Source organism: Orcinus orca, chromosome 1, assembly GCF_937001465.1.
Source record: "Orcinus orca chromosome 1, mOrcOrc1.1, whole genome shotgun sequence".
NCBI lineage: Eukaryota > Metazoa > Chordata > Mammalia > Artiodactyla > Delphinidae > Orcinus > Orcinus orca.
The window spans coordinates 133,461,187-133,473,403 of NC_064559.1; positions in this window are offsets into that span (position 1 = coordinate 133,461,187).

The following is a 12,217-nucleotide window of genomic DNA, read 5'->3' on the forward strand; positions in this document are numbered from 1 at the left end:
AGAAATGAATAAAAGCAAGACTAAGGAGTAAGAGACTATGAAAAATGAACAGGCAGGCAGATAAGAAAGAAGAGAAACAAAATTTCTAGAAATTAAAAAACAGAATGAATACAGTTAGAAATTTAATGAATGGATTAAAAAGCAGATTAGACGCACAGTAATTCCAATCTCAGGAACTTATCATAAAGAAACAAATTAACAGAAGTAAAAAAAATCTGTCATAGACACGCTCACTATGGCAATGTCTACAAAGAAAAGCATGGGAGTAATCTTTATGGTTAAAGATTTTACATGGTTAAAGATATCAAATCTTTAAAAATGCTTTCATTAACTAAACATTTAAGCTTTTAAAAAAAGCAAATTAGACATATCTGAAAGAATTAGTGAATTAATCAATGAGACAACTTCTAGTTGTCTCATATTTTCTAGTAATATCTACAAGTATATGTTTTTATATTATGATTTAGTATTATGTTTTATATTATGATATAATATGTTTTATATTATGCTTTAGTAGAGACATCAATGTCTATATAATTAGCCTTTGATTTCAATTTGCAAAGAACTTTTACTTATAAAATGGCATTATCCTGAAAATAATCCCATGGGATTTTTAGAGTAGACATTAATTCCCCAAATAGATTGTAAATTCATTGAAAGCAGGGGCTGAAATGTATTTTTGGTCTTCCACAAATAATTACATGCAATCAACAGATATTATATCTGTTGAATAAATATAGTTAAATCCATTCAGTGCTTCTCTAGTCTGTAATGCATTTGAACAAAATATCCACTCTTTCTTTAAAAATCTTTCTCCAGCTTAAAAGTAATTCTTTTTCACAAGTGATTTTGCAATCCCAAAACTGAAGTTTCTAGAAAGGAAACAACATGTGTAAAGACCATTTAATTGGGTACCTAGAGACCCAGATCTGCCCTGATGTAGTTATTTGAACTTGGGCAAAGGAAGAAGTATAGTTGAATTAGGTAAATATTGATGGAGTGTCTGCCAAGTGCCAGACACTGTTTGGTAACTTACATATGTTATGATCTCAACAGTCTTTTGAGAAAATGTCCCAAAGTGATCTTTTCTTGTGTAACACAATGTGTAAAAGAATCATCACTTACTAGGTGCTGTATTTTGTGTCAGGCACTGTGCCAGTTCCTTGACATATATTTTTGTCTTCAATAGTTAACCAATTGCCTCAGCATTTACATGGCATTTTCTCATAGAAATCTCTCCTGCAAGCAGTAGTGTGCCAATGGAGTAACCCCTCAAGTCTGCTGTGCCTCAAATGCTTCTTCAAGATCCATGGTAGGAAGAGGGACCATAACGAAGAGAAAGTCCAACCAGCCTTCCCCCACAGCCTGCATCAGAGGGGAATAGGGGGCTGATACTTCTACTCCCCAAAATAACCGTGGGGAGTAGCAGCTCAGTGGGGACGGCAGGAATCACAGACCGAAGTCCACTATTGTAAGAGCCTGTAAGGGATCTGCAACCTTCTGCTTACCTTTTGTTTTAACTTCATTTGTGCAAATCATCTCATATAATTAGGCTCTACCAGAGCTTGCTGGAAAAACCCAAATAAGTCACTCAAGAAAATAAAACCTAACATAGATTGAGGGGGTCAAGAACAATATGAAACCCAAGCCAGGATCATAGCAGGAGTCCAGCTGGCCTAGGATATAGAAGGAACAGAACAATGAAGTCCAAGTGGACACAACCCTCCATCCCCAGAAACCTAGATGACAGTTTTAAAAAGAGTAATAACAATAGCAAATGCCTATATGGTGCTTACTTTATGCCAGGCACTGTTTATATATATATATGTATATATATATATATCTCCATATATTTTCTCTATTTAATCCTTTTTGGTGAGTGTCTTTGTTAGTCCCAATTTTTAGATGAGGACACGTCTACTAATATCAGAGGTACCCCATGGCAAAGCCAGAGTTCAAGTGCAGGCGATCTGGTTTCAGAGTCCAAGCTCTTCGTCGCTAGCTCCACCACCTCTCACATACTAATCAGACACTCTTATTCCAGGGATGTACAGAGGTCTTTGGTGACTAAGACATACATACGTGACACATGTATGTATCCACATTAGTTGCACAGTACTCATAGACTGAGACCTCCCAGGAGACTCACTTTTCACCTCACTTGCCCGTTAAACCTGGGCGAGTGTGACTCTCAGTAAAGAGCTCAGCTTCTGTGTCTGCCGGATCAGCCCTGCACTCATTCGTTCAGATACCGTCACAAAACAGGCAGAGCTCCGGTGCCAGCCTCTCCCGTGCTCACACTGTGATCTGCACCTGTGGTTGCCTTCCCCTGAACCAAGCATCGAAAGCTGTGTGTCTGGCTTTTCTTTAACCCGTGGCTCCATGATAAGGAACCCTTTCCGGTGCAGCAGGAGTGACAGAAGATCATTTCCTTTGTTTGCCTAGAGGTTTACCCCTCTTCTATAAAATCCTCTTCCTCTATTCCCATTGCCCCTTGGTCCTTTAAATCCCTCTAGGGCACACACCTCTGTTATGATCATGTGAGGTGAGGTCCATGATTTCCAGCAAGAAGCAGCAGGAGAGCCCTTAAAATGTAGGGAATCTGTGAGCTTGTCTCAGATGACATGAAAAGAAGGAGTAGCTGGGGAGGATTGGCTAATAGGTATGTGGAGGTGAGTGTGAAAATAATCAACCAGAGGTATGATTTGGGGAGGAAAGTGTACGATATACACACAGTAGGTGATAGAAGTAACTGAAGGGGAATAAAGCAGGGAGCTCCCAGACACTACTGGAAAATGGTTTGGGCTTGGGTAGGGGCCTGGAGTCCAAGGAGCCCAACAATCTCTTTACCCTCCCCCTCTCCTTTCTCTTCTGTCCCATCCACCTCTAAACCTCTTCTATTTTGGTGATCAGAGTATGGATTTAGGGCCAGATACTCAATACCAAGAAGCAGATTGACTCCTTCCCTCATGTTCTTTCAGCACTCAGAACCCATCTTACCATGAAGTTTGAGTGTTAAAGTATAGTCACTCCTTAGGAGAAATCTATCTGGAAACAGAAATATAGTTGTCCACTAAGCTGAAATTGGACGTCAAGCTGTTCCCTAATTCGAACCTGCTCATTTAAATTACGATGCACTACATTTCCAAGACACTGCTCAGTCTGCAGTCAACGAGAACTACGTCTTACCATGCAAACTCCTCTGATGGTGGAGTTGAAGACGCTGAGTGTCAGAGACATTAAGTTTCGTCCCCACACTGCCTAGCTGCCTTCCGATGGAGAATGATGCTGTGAATCCCAAATAATGTCTGAAATGTTTACCCATTTTTTCCATTCGTGGTCATGATTGATTTCAAACTAAGTGCTGGTGTCTGTCTCATTACATTGTCCTCAGAGTACTGTCAAGTTTGTTTTCAGAAGAAACTTTTCAAAGTATGTAATAGGCCTCAATAACAAAAAAAAGAATGTTGATAGCCAGAAAGAGAAGGAAGGTGCATTACTATTGCATTGGCATCCTTCTTTAGAGATCAGGAGAAATATGACAAGCTGGACTCCTATTACTGTTACAGCATATTGCATTCAGCTAGGATGGAGCAGAACTGTGAAAGTGTATCCTGAGGTATTTTCACTTCATGCATTTGGCATTGTTATTAGTTATTACATTTAAGATATATTGGTCTGTTTACTCCCCATGTTTCCTCACAGAGAAAATGTTAACTGTGGAAAAAGAACATTTGATGTTACAAATTATCTAGCTTGCTTGTCTCATCTCCCTTTTAGTATGCAATTATTTGTTTAGCTTCCCTTAGCAAATGAAATTTCAAGGAATATAAATAATATAAAAAGGAAGTAGAGCCCCAAAGAATTGTTTTTTCCTCTTCTCCCATTTTATTTTTGTTGTTGTATTCAGGAAGAGTCTTGAATCATGCATATGTATGAATCAACAAAATCAAGTTAGCTAAGAAATTGAAAATTGCACTCCACTAGAACATTTGTCTTGCTCTAGAGATCTTTGTTACGGATTTGAAGGACTAATAAAAAATCACCAGCATGACCAGAACAGATGCTTTTTATGGACTTGAGTTGTTAATAGTCTTTTTAGCTTCTCCTAAAGACTTCAGCAGTTTCCTCACTTGTCCTCAACACCTGAAACTCTGTTTACATTGTCCAAAATGGACACTAACAAGGTATATTTAAAATGTCATAAATTGAAGTGGGGCTACTGGAGATTTTGACAAAGCAGAATAAAATTTAAAAGCAGCAAAGAGAGATAGATGCTAAATAGATCAATGAATAAATATAAGATATAGGTATATAAGTAAAAATAGATTTTAGATCAATACTTGAATGAAATGGACATAACAAAAAATAATTAGCTAATCATCATTTTCTTCTTAAAACAAGAGGTAACTCCTTTCTCCAGCAGAAATTACTAGGATCACAGGAAGCACAGAATAGAAAACTCAAAATGCTGCTCCTATGTTTACCTTGATGGTGTACCTGGTAGTGCTTTCACTGAGAATTAATATGCAATGTTTTTTCTTTCTAAGCCCTTACAAGCCACTCCCAGTGGAGGCCAAAATTGATCGATTTTGCAGAGACCAAAATAGGTAAGAAACAGCAGCTAATAAGCTTCCTGGTGTCACTGGGACGACTGTTTGTTGCCATCTTCTTAAACTGCATGAGTAGGTGCAAATGGGGCACCTGCCCCCAGCCTTGCCCTCTCCCTGCCCATCTCAGTTGGAACACACCCCTGCTGGGCATGCCCAGTCCCATTCAGCTTAAGGCCATCTTGCCATCTGCTTCCTCAGTTTCTGGTGTTACCCACAATTTATTTTCCTCTCATTAATGAGTGATGATACAGGATAAGAGGCAGAATCAAGCCTCCTAGTTTAGGACAGTGCTGTGCACTTTCTTCTTCCCCCATTAATCACAAAGAGATACACTGGTTTCAAAGCCCGCTCCCCAATTGTGAATTATGTAAACTTGAAAAAGCTTGTTGAGCTCTGAGCCTCAGTTTACTCGTCTGTAAGATCAAGGTGTATATTATCTCTCTCTCCAGATTGTTGTGAAGTAGAAATGAATAAGTCACATGAAAATACCTAAAATAGTATGTGACACACAGTACACAGTCAATAAATGGTTATTACTACCATTCATTTATTCATTAATTCCACAAACATATTTTTTAGCTTTCCCCATGTATATGTTATTGATATGTGAAGTTATGAGGATATAGAAAAATAAGACAAGATGCTGACCTTTCAAAAAGCTCCTATTCTAGCAAAAGAAACAGACACGTAGTTAAATACCTACTGTCCGTAATACATAATCAAAATGTGTCCAAAAAGGCATATGTGTAATTAGAGTTTGAAAATAAGAAGAGAGAAAAAGAAGGTAGAAAAACTACTTCAAAAAATGATGAATGCATCTTTTTAATTTTGATGAAAATCATCAACCCACAGATGCAAGGAAAACCTCAACGAATCCCACACAGGAAAATACAAAGAAAATTTTGCCAAGACATATATAGTTAAATTGCAGGAAAAACAAAGATAAAAAGAAAATCCTATAAGCATTCAAAGAAAAAAAGACACATTACAGGGGAACAACATTAAGACTGATTTCTGACTTCTGATTAGAAATAATCCAAGCCAGGAGACAGTGACTTACATCATTAAATTGCTGAGAGAACATTAAAAACTTTTTAACTTAGAATTCTATATCCAGTGAAAATGTTTCAAAACTGAAGATGAAATAAAGATATGTTCAGATAAACAAAAGTGGAGAGAAGTCACAGCCAGCAAATCCGCACTGCAAGAGATGTTAAAGAAAGTTCTTCAGGCTAAAGGAAACAATACCAGAAGGAGAGACATATCTACAGGAGGAAATGAAGAGCATAAGAAATGGTTAATTTGTGGGGAAATATGATAGACTATTGTTTTTCTTTAATTTCTTTAAAATTGATAAATAATGAAGTACTGTGGGGTTAGTAACGTATTAATAATACATGTCATATATTTAACAATAGTTGTGCAAAAGAAAGGGAGGGAGATAAATGGACATATACTGTTATAAGTCTCTTACATTAAACATGATGTAATATAATATCAATTTAAGATAGACTATGAGAGGTTAAGGACACATATGTAATGCCTACAGCAACTACTAAAAAAATAAATAAAGTAGGATAGCTAAAAGTTAATAGAGGAGACAAAAGTGGAGACATAAAAATATTCACTAATTCGGGGCTTCCCTGGTGGCGCAGTGGTTGAGAGTCCGCCTGCCGATGCAGGGGACACGGGTTCGTGCCCCGATCCGGGAAGATCCCACGTGCCGCGGAGCAGCTGGGCCCGTGAGCCATGGCCGCTGAGCCTGCACGTCCGGAGCCTGTGCTCCGCAACGGGAGAGGCCACAGCAGTGAGAGGCTTGCGTACCAAAAAAATAAATAAATAAATAAAAGAGACGTCTAATGGAAAACTTAATGATTTAAAAAAAAAAATTCACTAATTCAAAAGAAGCTAAAAACACAGGAACAAAGAATAGAAGAAACAGAAAATAAATAGCAAAACGGCAGACTGAACTCATCAATATGAATAATTGCATTAAATGTAAATGGATACACAAAACAATTGAAAATCAGAGATTGTCACACTGGGTAAAAGGGGGAAAAGATACAACTACAAGAAACAGTTGAAATGGAAAGATATGGAGGGTTAAAGGTAAAAGGATAGAAGATATCCCATGCAAATGTAAACATCAAAAGTTGGTGTGGCTACATTAATATCAGACAAAATGGAGTTCAAAGCAAGAGATATTACTGGAAATAAAGGAAAATATTTGATAATGATAAATGGGTCAATTCATTAAAAGACATAACAATATTCAATGAGTGTGTATCTAGCAACAGAGCTTCAAAAGACACGGAACAAAATCTGGCTGAACTAAAAGGGGAAATAGATAAATACATGCTTATATTTGGAGATTTCAGCACTCCTCTCTCAGTAACTGATAGAACAAGTAGACAGAAAAGCAGTACGGATATGGAAAAGTCAAATAACACTATCAGTCAACTTGGCCTATGTGACATTAATATTTCATCTACCCAGAGCAGAATACACATTCTTTTCAAGTACACATGGAACATTCACCAAAATGAGCCATATAAACCAAATCGTCTCTCTACTTTTGTTTCAAACCAATAAAATTACACAGTGTGCTTTCTGATCATAGTGAAATATAAAGCAGAGAAACAGCACCAGAATTTTTTGTTTGAAAAGATTAAGAAAATCGATCAGCCCCTAGGAAGACAACTTTTAAAAGAAAAAGGAAAGAAAAGAGCTATCAGGATACAAAAGGCATAGAGGAAGCATAAATGCATATTACTAAGTGAAAGAAACCAATCTGAAAAGGCTACATACTAGATGATTCCAACTATATGACATTCTGGAAAAGGCAAAGCTATAGAGACAATAGAAAGGTCAGTGGTTGCCAGGGGTTTAGAGAGAGGTGGGGAGGGAGGGAGGAATAGGTGGTGAACAGCGGAATTTTAGGGCAGTGAAACTACTTTGCATGATACTGGGAGGGTGGATACCTATCATCATACATTTCTCAAAACCCATTATACAAATGTCCAATACAGACAGTGAACCCTAATCTAAACTATGGACTTTAGTCAACAATAATGTATCCAAATTGGCTCATCATTGTAACAAATGAATGATACTAATGCAAAATGTTAATAATAGGGGGAAATTGGGGAGAGGGGTCTATGGGAACTCTGTATTTACCACTTAATTTTTTAGTAAACCTAAAATTGCTCAAAAAAATAAACTCTATTTTTCTTTAAAAAAGGAAAGATAAAACACAAACAACATCATGAATAAAGGAGACAAGTTTTACACATATTTAGAAGATGATAAGGAAATATTATGAAAACTTTATGCCACTAAATTTGGCAGCACATATAAAGTGGACAAATTCCTTGAAAGATATAACTTACTGAAGCTGAAACAAGAAGAAATGGAAAATATAAATAGCCCTATATCTGTTTAAAAACTGGGATCCATAATTTAACAGAGTCCCAGATGGCTCTACTTGTGTATTCTATCAATCAAAAATCTAAAAAAGAAACATTATCAGTCTTACAGAAAATCCTTAAGAAAATAGGGAATGAAAGAATACTTCTCACTTTTATAGGTTCAGCATAACTCTGACCTTATTAGCTGACAAAGACATTACAGGAAAGAGAAATTACAGACCAATAATTCTAAAAAAATTTATAAATTAAATCCAGTAATATTTGAAAACAGTAATACTACATAATCAAGTGGGGTTTGTCCCAGGAATTTAAAGTTGGTTTAGCATTCAAAACTAAGAAGATTTATCACATTAAGAGAATAAAAGAGAAAAAACAAATTTTCATCTCAATAGATACAAAAAAAATTAACCATGTAATTCAACATCAGCCAACATAATTCAACTCAGCAATATAGTATTAGAAAGATGATTCCTCAATCTGATGGAAGGCATCTATGAAAAACATATAATTATTTAGTGGTGAAAAACTGAATACCTTCCCCCTAAGATCATCAACAAGAAAAGAATGTTCTCACTACTGCTATTCCACATTTTATATTAAGTCCTAACAAGTGCAGCAAGGCAAGAAAGAGAAATAAAAGCATATGGATTATACAAAGACATAAGACAGTATTTATTCACAAACAATATGATTATATATGTAGAAAATCCTAAGGACTACCCATACCAAATATAGCTACAAGAATCAGTGAGTTTAGCAAGTATCAGCTTACAAGGCCAGCATGGAAATTTTAATTTAAAATTTATTGAATTTTAATATACTAGGAATTAAGAATGGAATTTGAAAAAAATATGCTATTAATAGTAGCACCCAAAACATTAAATATAAATATTTACCTATAAATTACCAAACCATGTACAAGACCTATACACTGAAAATTACAAAACATCAGGAGAAATTAAAGATAACCTAAATTAATGGAAAGATATAACATGGTCAAGGATCAAAAGTTTTATTTAATATTTTTAAGATGTTATTATGGGTTGAATTGTGTCTCCCCAAAACTCATAAATTAAAATACATGTCTACAAAGAGATTTGTAGAATAATGTACATAACATCTTTATTCATAATAGTCCTAAACTGGAAACAACCCAATTGTCTATCATGAGATGAATAGGTAATCACATTGTGGCATGTTTACGTAATTGATACTACTCTGCACTAAAAACAAACTCCTAATGCACTTAAAATTTGTGCACTTAACTGTATGCAAATTGTGTCTCAATAAAATTAAAATTTATATTCCATCAGAAGTTGAGAATTATTAGGAAGAAAAGTAAAACAGGGAGAGGAAATGGGGAATGCAGGGGACAGTGGGTTTCTGTTTTACATAGGATGATCCAGGAAGTCCTCTTCTGGGTGGCATTTGAGAAAGACACTTGAAGGAAGTGATTAACTGAGGAGAGGGTTTTCCAGGCACAGGGATCAGAAAGTTCAAATGCCTTGAAGAAAGAGCATGCTTATCTTTCTTAAGGAGCAGCAAGGAGGTCAATGTAGCTTGAGTGACATGTTCCAGGGAGAGTGTTGGGAGATGAGGTCCAAGAGGACAGGGGTTTCAGATCTTGTAAGTCATTGTAAAGACCCGAGGTTTAGCTCTGGGGCAAGATGAAAAACCATAGGAAGGCTTTGAGCAGATGAAGACAAGATCCTTTAAAATGTTTGTGTGATGAGAATAAACTCAGTGGTGGAGGATGGAGGGTGAGACAAGCAAGGACAAATGCAGAGAGGTGAGTTAGCAGACTATTTGAGCGTCTTGGACAAGAGTACTGGCAATGATGAAAAGTGGTCATGGTCTGGATATATTTTGAAAGTAGAGCCAACAGGATTTGCTGGCAGATTAGATGTGGGATCTGAGAGAAAGAAAGAAGTCAAGAATGATTTTGAGGTTTTTAGCCTGAGCTCTGTTAGGATTTGAACCCAGGCAGTGTTGCTCAGAGCTGGCAAGTGCTTATAGCTGCCTTCCTCTCTCAGAGCTCTGTTGATAGTCATTGCTGATGCCTGTCCAATTCAGCTCAGCATGCAGACAGGCCCTGCCCCTTCAGGAATCATCCAGGCTCACCTGCCACCTTCCCTCCAAAACCTGCCTTTCCCACCTTGTCACTTCTGGTCAAATCCAGTTTCTGCCTTTAGGCCAAGTTCCTTTGGACTAGGCATTAATTTAGACCCTCTGGTCCTCAGCTCCACCTTTGTCCATATCCTCCACACCCCCTGCCCAACTCCATGCCCTGAAGTCTTAGGTTAGTGGTAATTCACACTTTTGCAACAGATTCCAGGTCTGGCAAGAGGTATGACAGCTTATACTGCCAGGAGAGAAGTTCAGAAAATCATAAGGTTTCAAGGCAGGACCTCTGGGTAAAACCATGCTCTGCACAAGGTACCCAGCCAAAGGGTCAACTGGGGTCTGAAATCCAGCACATGCTTTTGCCTCTAAGCCCTGAGCCCAGTTGCTAGGCTGCAGCCTAGAGGAAACAGTATCTTTTCCTAATTTGTCCACTCAAAGGAGATGCCTTTTGTATAAGGCACTTTTTCCTAATTTGTCCAAAGGCAACGTATGTACAAAAGAAGTCCCTGTTTCATGGCCAGACAAGCATGATTCTGATTCACAAAGGTTAGACTCTTTTCTCTAGAAACAACAATGAGAACCTTAATAGAGCACCTTAAACTGCTGTCTCTCTTGCTTAAAGTTTTTGAAAAATCTAAGTTGAAAGAGGACACCAAGCTTCATCAATATCAACATATCAGAAGGCAGTTTTCCTAGGCAGCATCCCTTGCCGTGTCCCACCCTGGCACGTTGTTGCTTCTGCTCCACTCCAGAAATGCTAACAGCTTTTGCTTCTTTCTACTGAACATTGCTCCTTTTTCTCTGATGTTGTCTCAACTGAACCTGAGAAGCTGGCATAATTGCGTGACTCATATCTAGTGAAAGTTGAACTTTGAACAGTAACTGCAGAACTGAGCAGATAAAGGCATCTGACAAGAGCCTGTACTTGACAACACCAGCATCCCTTCTCTTTTGAATAATAACATAAGTGAGTCAACGCCCTCTATTTTCCTGCCGGTGCAATGCTGAATTCAAGTGTCTGTATGACCTGTTTATCGAGTAAGAACTCAATTAATTTGGGTCCAGACTCATTAATTGTTCTTAATTCATATTTGACCATTGTATTTGGTCCCTGAACATTGGCCCCACTTTTGCACTCTCTCTCAGTAGAAACACACCACGCTCTGCCATACAGCCACTCACTGCTGATTCTGGCTGGGACTCTTTCCCATCACTGCAGCTGCTGAATTTCCTTGGACATGTCTCAGTGACAGGTTCAGAGAGTCTTCTTTAAAGGTAGAGTTTTAAAAATTATAAATCCTGATAAGCTCTTTCCATGTTATTATAATTCATGAAGGAAGGCCTGTGCTAGTGTAAAGAGCACTAAGCTAAATGCAATGTACACACCATGTACTTAGTGAACATTTGTTAAAGGAGGGATAGTGCTAGACCTCCCCATAACTAGCTTGTGCTCCGTGTCAGATCACGTCATCTGGTAGGGCCTTGGTCTCCTAGTTTAATGTCAAGAGACTCTAAAAGAGCAGTTCTAAGATCCAGAATGGGGCTTGTGAAATTCCCACCTCTCCTATCATGGTTTTCCAAAGTGTTCCTCAGGCAAATTAAAGACAAAGGCTGAAGGACAAGCTCCTGGAACTCAAATGGCCTTTGGAAGTTCCTTTTGGGTCAGTCCTTATGTGGACAACTTTGGAGACTAGCCATGTGGTCCTAGGAGATTTTCTCAAATAGCTCGAGCAATCTGGGATTCAATAAATCCAGCCATTATTTTGCAACATATCCCACTCCTATTTTATTATTTACATTTTTTTCTCTCAACTTCATACGATTTTTAAAAGAAAATTCACCTTTAGGGTCTGGTTTATTTTGCAGGAACTCAGTTACTTTATCTCTTAGTGACTCATCAGGGTATAGTAAAAACACTGCTTGGGAAAAATCTTTAATCCAATTAGTCTTTTTCTACCCTTTGAGTAAAATCACTGATTTTATCATGACTAGGATATTCATACATTCAAAGACAAAAAAAAATGTCCAAGTAAATGCACTTTGAACAAAATC